Here is a 12,329-nt window from a genome sequence, read left to right as displayed (position 1 = left end):
CTCCCCCCTCTATTTTTTTAACAAAATAATTATATACTCTAGCTTTGATCTAGAAGAATCAATAGTGTTATGTACATATATATAAAGAGTTATATGCATATGGCACTAACCAAAGCTATCAAACAAGGCTGAAGGCTTTGTTCCAAATAAACATCACCTTCATCTCACTCAAAAGACTAAGTCACCGAAATTCTCTTCCTAAAGAATTGCTCTATGTGAATTAACTTCCTAAATTCTCTTGTGACATGCTCTTTAACCTTGGAAAAATCTAGGAAATTGGTAAAGTTAGAAGATTGCAAACATTGCAAACTTCCTCAAACTTAAAACATTAAAAATTAATAAATTACAAACTTCCTCATCCTTAAAATTATACAATAAGGTAGGAAAATCACTTTATCCAACATATAGTATGATAGCCAATTGGTGCAAAAACACCCCTCCAAGTGAATCAAAATTCTGATATCCATGCCAAATGGATATCATCCCAAATAACATAAAAACTATTATGAGAGAGAGAGAGAGAGAGAGAATTATAACTACAAATAGAGATTAAAAACATCCCTCTCTCTCTCTCTCTCTTTCTCTTAGAACATAAATGCGAGCTCTATCTCTCCCTCTCTCTATGAACATGAATGTTAACCCTAACCCTAAACCTAACAAAAAAGATGAAAATGAATTCTATAAAAAGAGAGTGAGAGAGAGAGAGAGAGAGAGAGTGACTGCTTCACCAAAGATGCTGAAATTTTTGCTCAACTGAGGAGCTCAACTTAGGAAAGTAGCAGCTCTCAAAGACTCTTTTTAAGCGATAGTCTCCCACTTTTGAAATCTAGATTTTGTGGATGCTCACTTTTGACAAGTTAGGCTTCTTTTTGAAAAGTCATTCTGTAATAGTCCCCACTATTAAATCCAAAGGAAACTCCTCTTTTACAAGAGAAGGATAGTGAAGAAGATTGAGGGCTCCCCTTCCACTATAACCACCTACTCGTGGATAACCACTCCTAACTTAACATAAGCACCATTCTAGATGGCATATAACAATGCCCCATATCTCTATGCATAAGTCCATTTCCTAAACCCGACACCCGAGGGTGCAATAAAACATGAGGTTGAATAAATAAGGCCACTTACCTTGACAATGTCAAGCCAACCAAGAGAAAACAACAACACAAGATTAAACAAAAAACACAACATGTGATATTAGGACATTGTTAAGACCTACAATATTGCTTAGACAAGCAGGGTGGATAGTGCCCCTTTTAGATGGTAGCTTCTGAGGACTTTCCAAATGCTCCCCACTATTAAAGCCAAAGGCAAATCCTCTTTTTAAGAGAATATACATAAGGCTACGCATAAGGCCTATGCATAGCCTTATTGCAATCGCCTATGCATAAGGCTATGTATAAACCTATTGCATATAGGGCTTCTGCAGCATAAGCCCTATTAGAATAGGCATAGGCCTATGCATAGCCTATGTATAATGCTATGCATAAATGCTATTGCCTATTGACCTAACCCTAATCCCCAGCACCCAAGGGTGCAAAAACACAAAGACGAGAAGCATAAGCAAAAATGAAGAAAGAGGGCTTACCGTATGAGAGGCTATGCCCAAAACCTTGCTCACTTGAATAAACCTACAAAAAAGAAACATAATAAAAAGTTAGTCTTCATTAACACATTAGTAATCAAGAATAACAAGAGAAAAAAGAAGTGAGTACCCTAAACCCTACTCTTAATGCATAAGTGAATAGAAAAATTAGTTTATGTTATGCCTAAACCCTAGCTCTATGCATAGAATGCTTAATAGAAAGCTAGATCTCCATCAAAGCTCTGTAGTATTAGAGCTCTATGCATTAGGCTAGGGTTAGGGAAAGGGAGAGGAAAGATAGGGGAAGGGAGAAAATCTCACATAAAGCTATGTCCAAGCTTTCCATGAAAGCTTGGAAGAAAACAAAGATTGAAGAAAACCATGAAAGCTTGAAGAAAGCAAGAAAGGGCTTACTTGGAGAGAGAGACTTGATTAATGCAAAACCCTTGAGAGGAAAGATAGGGGAAGGGAGAAAATGTCACATAAAGCTATGTCCAAGCTTTCCATAAAAGCTTGGAAGAAAACAAAGATTGAAGAAAACCATGAAAGCTTGAAGAAAGAAAGAAAGGGCTTACTTGGAGAGAGAGACTATGCAAAACCCTTGAGAGAAGAGGTGTGGTGGGAGGAATAGGGCTACAGGCATAAGCTGTCCATGTGCAGGATAGGGGAAGTAGGTAGATATTAACACCCATTTGGCGATGACTTAGGCGAGGGAGTCCTAGCTCCCAGATTGCTGCTCAGTAGCAAAATTTTGCTAGCTAGCTTCTCTAGTGAGCATTAAATTTTTGCTGCTAAGGAGCATATTTTCATTTTATTGGGTAGCAGCTTTTTGCTACTATGGTCTCTGTTTAGCAGTGAAATCCTAGGTAATTTTCTATTTGCATTTCTCGATGTTGTTGTATGTTTTGTATGAATTGTAAATCAGTTTTGGCTAGGTTAAAAATGTCTAACAGTGATCATCAAGGGCCGAAAGTTGGCTAGGTTAAAAATGTCTGACAGTGATCATCAAGGGCCGAAAGTTAGCTCCGAGGCATAGTTGAGAGAAAAAATTTGATGTGTGTGTGATTGATGCAAGAGTCAGCATATACGATAACGTCATATAACAATTGACCAAGTCCTGACATATGGTCTTCATGAGGCAATGGCACGACCAAGTGCCGATGATGATGACATGGAAGAGAACCATAGGAGAGTTTTAGGTAACATGCCAAACTATTCGGTGACATTGGGTAGAGTGCGAAAGGTGGCAAGACTTTATATGGAAAGCATGGCTGAGACTCATCTTTTCCAACCAATGAATGAGGTGCCTCCACCATTGCCACATGAGGAGGAAGAGAATCTCATCATGGACGACATGGTGTATGACTTATTTGGATGGGAGGTCATATATGATAGTGAGCAAGCTCTAATGTCACAAGAGGAGGAAACCTTGCATAGAGAGGCAAGCACCTCTTTGTATGAGGGATGTTTGTACTCCACACTACGAGCAAACTTGGAGCTATTGACCTTGCAAACAACTTATGGATGGATTGATGCAAGTGTAACAAGTCTTCTTCAGTAAGACCGCCTCATTCTATTCTCTCAAATAGAAAATGTTCATGTTCTATATACTCTCCTTGTTAATATTTTTACATATGATTTCTTATGTTATGTTGTAGGCTTCTCAAGAAGATTCTTCCCCCTTAAAATCTATTACTGAACTCATGAGATGGGTGTCGTAAAATGCTCTCTATGCTAGGTATGGATTACACACAAATACATGCATGTTCCAATGATTGCATGCTATTTAGAGGCATTAATAAAGATGCAACACAATGTCTACAATGTGGGTAGAGCTGCTATAGGGATGATTTGCTACATGGATGTGTATCTCGAGCCTTTGATTGAGGATCTTGAGACACTATAGCAAGGTATCAAAGTACATGATGTTTCAAGGCCACCAATAAATAGGCGTGAGGAGGAGGTGAAAGGAGTTTCGCTTTGGATGATGCATGACTATATTCTCAGAGTGCTCTGGTACCTACTTTCAAGAACCTTATATGCATAAGGCTTGAGCCTCTAAACTTTAAGTTTATATCTCTATCTCAATTTTAAAATAGGTTTGGCAACCTCCAAAAATCATGCATGTCTGGTTTGCGGACCATTAATTGTTTTCGGAAAGACCCTCTACACTTAAGAAGGTGGTGTATGACAAACATCATCGATTTCTCCGTGCTTCACATCCCAAGTATGTGCCACATGATGTCTCACCGCTTGTGATGAGAGGTAGAGATTAGTTTGAGGCATGGAGAAGCACTCGCAATCCACCACCAAATGGGATGTTTAGACACTCAATCTTCTTTCGACTTCCAAATTGGTGTGACATGAAGATCAATGATCTTTTAGATCCCATGCATATCTTTAAGAATGTGGCAACAAATATTTGGGACCATTTAATTGATAAAATAGATACAAAGGATGCAAGGGATGGCTTACAAAACATTGGACTCCTTCAAAGTGCATGGCCAATTGAAAGTGAGAGTGGAAAAATAGTCATACCAAAGGCATGATGGGTATAACCAAGAGGGAGCACAATAAGGTGAAAAGTCTGATTGCTTCTTTTTGTACACCAACAGAAGTAATGCATTCATTTAAAGGTGCCTTCTTTTTGTACACCAACAGAAGTAATGCCTTCATTTAAAGACCAAAACGAAAGGAGAGGAACAATTATATGGCCTCAAGAGACATGATTGGCAAGAGATATTACAGGTATATAAATATTCTCTTATTCATTTTCTCTTTGTCGTACAAAATTTGTAAGCTCATATACCAACTTCCATTTTTTCTATGGATAGTTTATTCCTCCAATTGCTATATTTGGTTGAGGAGGGACAAGAATGTGAGATCCGTGCCCTCTCTATACATTGAATTCTAGAGATCTAGCAGTGGAAGTAGCAACCTCACGTGCAGAACAAAGCTTCCCACTCCCGGCCTTGCCCACGAATGTCCGGACAATAGACTAATCCAGCCGTTCTTCCAAAACCGAACCCAGAAAAAACTTCCCTCATCCAAAAAGCATAGGCGATTCCTCCAGGAAAATCTTCCAATGTAGTCACCTTTGCATTTCGACCGAACCCACGGGTCACATGGCTGGATCAAGGGAGGAACCTGCACTTGGTTCATAGAGACCACCATAGAACAAGGATTATCCTGTGACTTACTTTAACTATCGTAACTTTTGGCAAGAGATATTACAGGTATATAAATATTCTCTTATTCATTTTCTCTTTGTGGTACAAAATTTGTAAGCTCATATACCAACTTCCATTTTTTCTATGGATAGTTTATTCCTCCAATTGCTATAGTTGGTTGTGGAGAGACAAGAATGTGAGATCCTTGCCCTCTCTGCACATCGAATTCTAGAGAGCTAGCAGTGAAAGTAGCAACCTCACGTGCAGAACAAAGCTTCCCACTCTGGGCCTTGCCCACCACGAATGTCCAAACAATAGACTAATCCGGCGGTTCTTCCAAAACCGAACCTAGAAAAAACTTCCCTCATCCAAAAAGCATAGGCGATTCCTCCAGGAAAATATTCTAATGTAGTCCAGAGCCTTAACTATCCTTTGCTTTTTCTGACCGAACTCACGGGTCACATGGTCAGATCAAGGGAGGACCTGCACTTGGTTCATAGAGACCACCATAGAAGAAGGATTATCCTGTGACTTACTTCAACTATCGTAACTTGAAGAGAATTGAATTTTACTATAGGAATCCATCGATCCAGCCTAACTCCATCCAATCCCATGGGTTAGCCACCCACCCAACCACTGTATTGATAAGATCCATTATAAAAATTTGGTTATGTTTTGTCCTGGTGTTAACCTATGATGGACATTGAGACGTACAATGTTTTACGTTATTAATTTAAATATTCTGAGTCATGGGCCGGGCTTGTCGGCACCATATGTTAAGGATGAAGGGATTGGGTGATCGCCGATGAGAGGCGCACCTTGAATATCAGTAGGATAAGGGTTAGGATCGGCCAGCCATGTATGGGCGCCCAAGTGTGAACGGCCGTCACCTATAAGAGTCAGATGTAACCCTAAAATCCTCATTCTCATGTGTTGTGAATACAAGAGTGCTCTTGCCTTATCTCCTTGGTTTCCTTCTCCTGCGTGTGTGAGAGAGAGAGAGAGAGAGTGAGAGAGCGATCGAGCACTGTGTAGCGGCACGGCGGGCGGAGAGGCGGTAGAGCGACGATGGCGGCTCCTTCTTCACTGCGACGCGGGAATCCTTCAAGGCGGCGGTTGAGCGGTGAGTGACACACCTTTTGCATTCTGTTTGAGCTTGCTTCCATGGTTGTATGCTTGCAGCCATTCGTGGCTCGCATACGGTGTTCGGCAAGTCCCCAGCTACGACATGTGCGGTAAAAGCGCACATTTTTGGCGGGGAGTTGCCCTGCACCAAGCTCCAGTTTGCAGCTCGAGCTGCTGCGTGAAGTTTAATTTACACTGTAGGAAAGCGACTGTGGGTTTGTTTTGTTGAGGTGTTTCCATGTTTTGCAATCTGTTTCTGCAATTTGTCTTCTGCATTTCTATTTCTTTTGTTATTTTTTCGCTCCGCGTGTGGGCGTGCGTTCTGTTCTCTGGTTATCTACGTGTGAGGGGGGATGTCTGAATCCCCAGGCCTGCGCTGTGTGCGAACTGCGTCGTGGCAAAGTCTGAACCCTAGAAGGAAACCCTAGAAAACTTATCCCAAAAAAAAGAAAAAATTAATTTAAAAAAATAAAAAAAATAAAAAATAAAATTTAAAAGAGGAAAGATTTTTCAATTGAAAAAAAAAATTGAAAAGAAAAAACCCCCAATTGACCCCGGCCCCGGCCTCGGTCTCGGTCTTTTGATATATATATATAGGAGAGTGAGCCTCCATAGCTTTCTTTCAAGTGAGAGCTTATGGGAAGTTGTGCCCTATATGTAGCCCACTCCCCAAGGAGTAAAGTGAGCATGTGGGATAAAGCCCTCACCCTTTCCTCCATAAGCAAATAGGCTTTCGTCCCTTTCCCCATAGGGAAACGGACTGTTTTGAGGACCACAGGAGCTCCGGATAGGCGAACACGGTGCTGTAAAACACGCTAGGACCCTTTAAACGATATGCTCGTTTCGAGCTATCACACGCCCTAGTCCAAGTTCGACCGTAAGTAAGGGGGTCAAAAACGAGTTAAAAACAATCTAAAAACAAGTAAAAACGGGGTGCAAAATACCCAAGAAACCACTTGTGTGGGCTTCTAGGGTAGTTACCAACGCACGTGGGGTAACCACGTCACATGCATCTACGTTCTGGTTGGGTGCTAGAGCCTGAACCACTAGAAAGCGTTTCAGTTTATGCAGGCTCACACCATCCCTCCACATTGGCATCTTGGCCTTCGGCTGGAACCCAAGGGAGTGCAACCCAAGATCCACGAATAGTGGATAGTGACTCGTCCTCTGACTCAGAAGCCATGGAAGGGCACCCTACCAAGAACCCTGAGGAGACAAGCCAAAACATGCCAGTTTGGGCCCCACAACCTGGATCTAGCATGTTTAGTCGTCTAATAGAGACCTTTAGTAGAGCTACACGCTCTAAACATGCGACAAGCGAAGTAAATGAAGGAGGAGGGGTAGTAGATTCGCCATTCACATCTTATGTAGACCCTACCCTCTCAAAGAGTGTCCATGTGGATATTCTACCCACTTCGTTTAATGAGGGCCCTACTGAGCTACCACCTTCTGATGCTCTTCCTAAAGTAGAGGTCCCTAGAAGCCAATCCATAAGAAGTGACATTGCATCCACTTCAAGAGAACCGTTTGGCACACCAAGTCTAGATGGGATATTTCTCAATGAAAATTGGGAATATGATCTACACACAGAGACTCTAACTGACCCATACACGGGTTACACATACCATGTAGGTTGGTTAGAAGTCCTACAATCTACATCTAGCACCACTAATCTAGAGGAGCAACAACACATGATATGTGAGGTTATTCATAGAATTATCCAATTTGAGAGGCAAAATAGGGGAGTGAACCTAGTTTCCACTGGCCCTATGAGATTTTTGGATACGGGCAAGGCCAAACAACCAACCCTATCACAATTGGAGACTCCCTCGGTGAGTCCCATAGACCCTTCGTATGTTGTTTCGCCTGGAGTCTCAATGCAGGTTGAGCCCACGAGCAGTAACTTTAGTTTTCCAACCTTGGCTTAACTTTCCATTAAGGAATCCACAATGCCTACCCCAATGATGAGTATAACGAAAAGTGCACTTGTTACCGCTGTAGTTAGTACGACGCCGCTACCTAGTGGAACAGTACATACAACAGTGCGTGCCAGTGCCTATCAACCATATGTACCTATCGCTACTCATGCTCATGTAGCTCCTACGCCTCTTAGTATGCCAATGGTATATGCTCCATGACCGCCTTATCACAACCCTTATCCAAGAGGAGCTAGGCCTAGTCACATATCATATCCTACGTCATTTGCCAACATACTCAGACCAACGCCAACTCCTATCAGCCAGGCTACCCCAGAAGTGCCTCCACCAGCTATGCCTGCTCACCTAGGTGATCTCCCAGCGTTTGCTCAGACGAGCGGACGATCCATTGCGGAAAACATGCGGGGCATGCCTGAGAGAGAACCTAGAAGCAAGGCAGTACAAGTGGCTAAGCTCACTCAAAACTTCAGTGGTAACGAGGACGTTAGGAAGCACATTGAAGTCTTTGAACACGTGTGTGATTCCTTGGAAGAGCACAATGAGCTGCATAAGTGTAAAGCCCTAGGCTTAACCTTGAGTGGGAAGGCCGGAGATTGGTATCGAACCTTAAGGGTTGAAGAGCACACTCACTACCCCACTCTCAAGAGATTGTTCTTGAAAGAATACATATGTGAGGGTGTGCTTTGGGGAGTAGCATCTCAACTCCAAAAAGCTGAACGCGAGGAAGGGGAGTCAGTGAGTGAGAGACTTTATAAGTCGATTGAAGCATCTAAATTCTCGCTGCACTCCCGATGAGCGCTTCAATAATAACCAACTGCTCGATAGATTCATCCGAGGATTGCGCCACGAGGACATTTACAATGGCCTAGTCATTAGAGGTCTTACAACGTGGAAAGCAGTCACTGCCAATGCAATCCAGTTAGAAGACAACTTGATGATTGTAGGTAAAAAGGTGTCTTCGTCGGAAACAAAATCCGTTAGTTCGCAAGTATCTGGGCACGAGCCAATGACGGTGAAACCTATTGCCAAGGAGCCCAAGATATCTGAAATGTCTGTGACCGACCTTACTAAGGCTCTCCAAGAATACTTTAGGGGTAATCGAGCTCCTCAGAATAGCCATATGTACCCAAGGAGAGAGCAACAATGGTGTTTGGTGTGCTTAGGACCACATAGCACGAGTGAATGTCCCACATTCAGAGTCAAATTCAATGGGAATTGCAATGCATGTGGTAAGTATGGCCATCAATCTAAGGATTGCCTAGTACTTAAGCGAATGTTGGCAAATCAGGCACCACTAGCCTAGTCAAACACACCTCAAGTACCCGCGCTAATGCCTGCACAACCTGTCGAGCAACCGTCACCTCACAGCACATAGTTCCAAGGAATCCGAATGTAGTCCAGTCTGTGCCGTTACCACCGCTAGTGCTAGGACCACAATCTCCACATCCAAGGATTACCCCAATAAACTAGATGGGGATTATGAAGAGGAGATAGACCCCACTGCTCCATATGGGATTGATACGTTTGAAATGATTCCCCAGTACTACATGGAGGATCATTTTGGGCAAGTCGAGCCTGTATATCAAGCGGCTGCTCTTGCCACAAGAGGGCAAAACCTTAATACCTTGGCGAGGAGACCACCTCTTCAATGCTACGATTGTGGTGGACCGCATCGTGTAGCGGAGTGCCCTAATAGGCTACAGAAGATCGCTACTCAGATGCAGCCAAATCAAGGGAGCACATCGGGAATGTCGGTACTTACATGTAATCATTGTGGCATAGATCATTTGATTGCTCAATGTCCATATAATCCTAATGCACCCAAGATTACGCCATTGAATTTGGTTGAGGTCACCAACCAGGCACGAGGAACCACACCTGTTGTACCCGCGAATGTAGTTACACGGTCAATGCTTCAAAATCAAAACTACATTCTTGAAGAGAGGGATACTGCATCAATCGCTCAGGCAAAGAAAAAGAAAACACAGCGGAAGAGATCGCTTAATGCCACGAGCTCCAAGCCTAGCTCAAAGACTAACATAGGGACAAGAGACGACCCCGTGTATATGAATGATCTTGAAGATGATTCCGATTCAATAGAAACCATGGGGACCAAAGCCACTACCTTAAGGGAGGAACCCACTCGGGAGCTCAATGAAGGAGAATCAAGCGAGTACATAAATAAGGGGAAACAGAAGGAAACTTCCTCGGCCCCACAACCAAGTCAGTTAATGCCCTCTCGACCACCCAAACTGACTGAGACTCCCCAAGACAAGCCACGTGGGCCAAAAACCCTCAAGAAAAAGATTGGAACTTACCCAAACCCAGTTGAGGAGATTGAACAAGTGCAACACTTAAGGGTTTTGGTGGAAGAAACACAAAGAGAACTGGAGCCAAACCCGAGAAAAGTCAAAATTCCAGACACAGTGTTTCCTACGCAAGTTCAGCCTCACAGGAACCATAAACCGTTAGCTATACCTAGTATCATTCGGGAAGAAAGTGAGGATAGGACATCAGGAAGTGGGCAAACACCCTTTTTGCTGGAAAGAATGTTTAGTGAGGGAATGCCTGACCCCACCGAAGAGGAAGTGATTCCATCTTCATCAATCCCTAGTCAAGGGGCGATGTCTCGAAAAGTACCGTTGAATGTGTCTAAGCTAATGGATTTCATGTCCTCTGAAATGAGAACCACGATCATATCCAAATTATACGGAGATCCTGAGCTATTCTTAGCTCTTCGAGCATTTCTCAATGGAGAACTAAAGGCGGGGCTACCACAATTTGCAAATATGGATAGACCCGACACACTTCAAGATGAAGGGGAGCATTGGGATCTACAACCCAACTTAGATGAAGATTCGGTTGTTGAAATACCTGTTAACAAGTTGGGACAGTACTTTGAAGGTGACGAATCTAATGCAACCCTCCCCATTACTACCAAAAGGGATTAACTTTAAAGGGAATCCTTGATGGTGGTGCTTGCGTGAGCATTGTGACTAAAAACTATTGGGAATCTATGGAAAGACCTCACCTCGAAGTCACAAACATAGTGGTTAAGATGGCAAACGGAACTATTGCTAAACCTATTGGAATGTCAAGGGACCTTAAGATCAAGGTCCTGGGATACAAGGTAAAACATACCTTCATTGTAATGGATTTCTCCAAGCATCCTATGTCATATCAAATGATCTTAGGACGTCCTTTCATGAGGGAAGCACAAATGGTGCATGACTGGTCGAAAAACCATGTCTATCTACAATTCCAGGACTCTGTCATTCGAGTTGATCTTGAGAATGGTCGTGCACATCCTTTAGGAAGCAAGGTTATCATTGATAATCGATCGGATACCACTATTCACTCCGCCCCATTAAGGTATTGCTATACATGCAAAAAAGAGACGGATGATGGGAAAGATTCTCCTTATATGGATGTCCTACCGGGTATGACTGAGCCAGATAACGTGGATTGGGTACACCTAGCGGCAACCATAGACACATGGGGAAATAGAGGCACAAGTTGGGTAACACCTGAGGGGCAAGATATGCAACCGTTAGTGCCAATAAACATGATAGGTGTTATGCACTTGACTCCTGATGGTGGCAAGAAAGTGGCAAACTCAACTGACAGTAGCGAAGACTCTGACCAATGCAACTCTGAGTATGAATCTCAAGAAGAAACTAACCATGAGCCTGATGGGAGGGATGAATCAAATATTCATCCAAATGTGGAAGCAAGGTGCTCAAGGCCTAGGACAGTGACCTCCTGCAGTTCATTCGAAAGTGAGGGGGACACAAGTGAAGATCGACCAAGTGAGTTCGAATCTGACAAAAACAAAAATCAAAAACTTGGTAAGAAGAAAACGAGACATAAGCGCCAACGCTATCGAGCTAATGTACGCACTGCAATAAACAAGGAAAGATCCACTGCAGAATGGCTTAGTTATGTAGGAGCCATTGATGCTCATCGGAAGTTAGCGGGTATCATGTGGTGTATTCCGCAACCTCATGACGTCGCCCAATTAGAAATCGAAGAGAAGCCGAAACTAAGTCGTACTGCAAGAAGGCGGCAAAACCAAGAGTTGGCTTAGCAACAAAAGGAAGCGGAATTGAAAGAAAAAAGCCTGGCACAACAAGAACCAGTAGACTTACACACCGCACCTGAGCATTTCAAATCATTTACCACAGGGGAACGTAAAGTGGTCTACACAAAAGCCCAACGAACGCCTACCAATGGGAGTAGCGGTGTCTACGATGGCCCAGCGGTAGTTAAGGAGATAGACTTAGCAGATCCGGGTGAGGAGTCTAAACCAGTTTTTATTGCTCAAGACCTCACCAAGGTGGAAGAAGCTGCACTTACGAAGCTTCTTAAAGAATTCAAGGACATATTTGCTTGGACATATCATGATATGAAGGGTGTTCCACCCTCAGTGGTGCAACACACGATTCCAATGATTAGCACTGCTAAACCAGTCCAGCAACGTCCCTACCCAATGAATCCTAAGTACGCAAAGAT

Source organism: Cibotium barometz, chromosome 50, assembly GCF_041138505.1.
Source record: "Cibotium barometz isolate CiBa-2024 chromosome 50, ASM4113850v1, whole genome shotgun sequence".
Classification (NCBI taxonomy): Eukaryota; Viridiplantae; Streptophyta; class Polypodiopsida; order Cyatheales; family Cibotiaceae; genus Cibotium; species Cibotium barometz.
The sequence above is the reverse complement of the archived record's forward strand: the minus strand, read 5'-3'. Positions refer to the sequence as shown.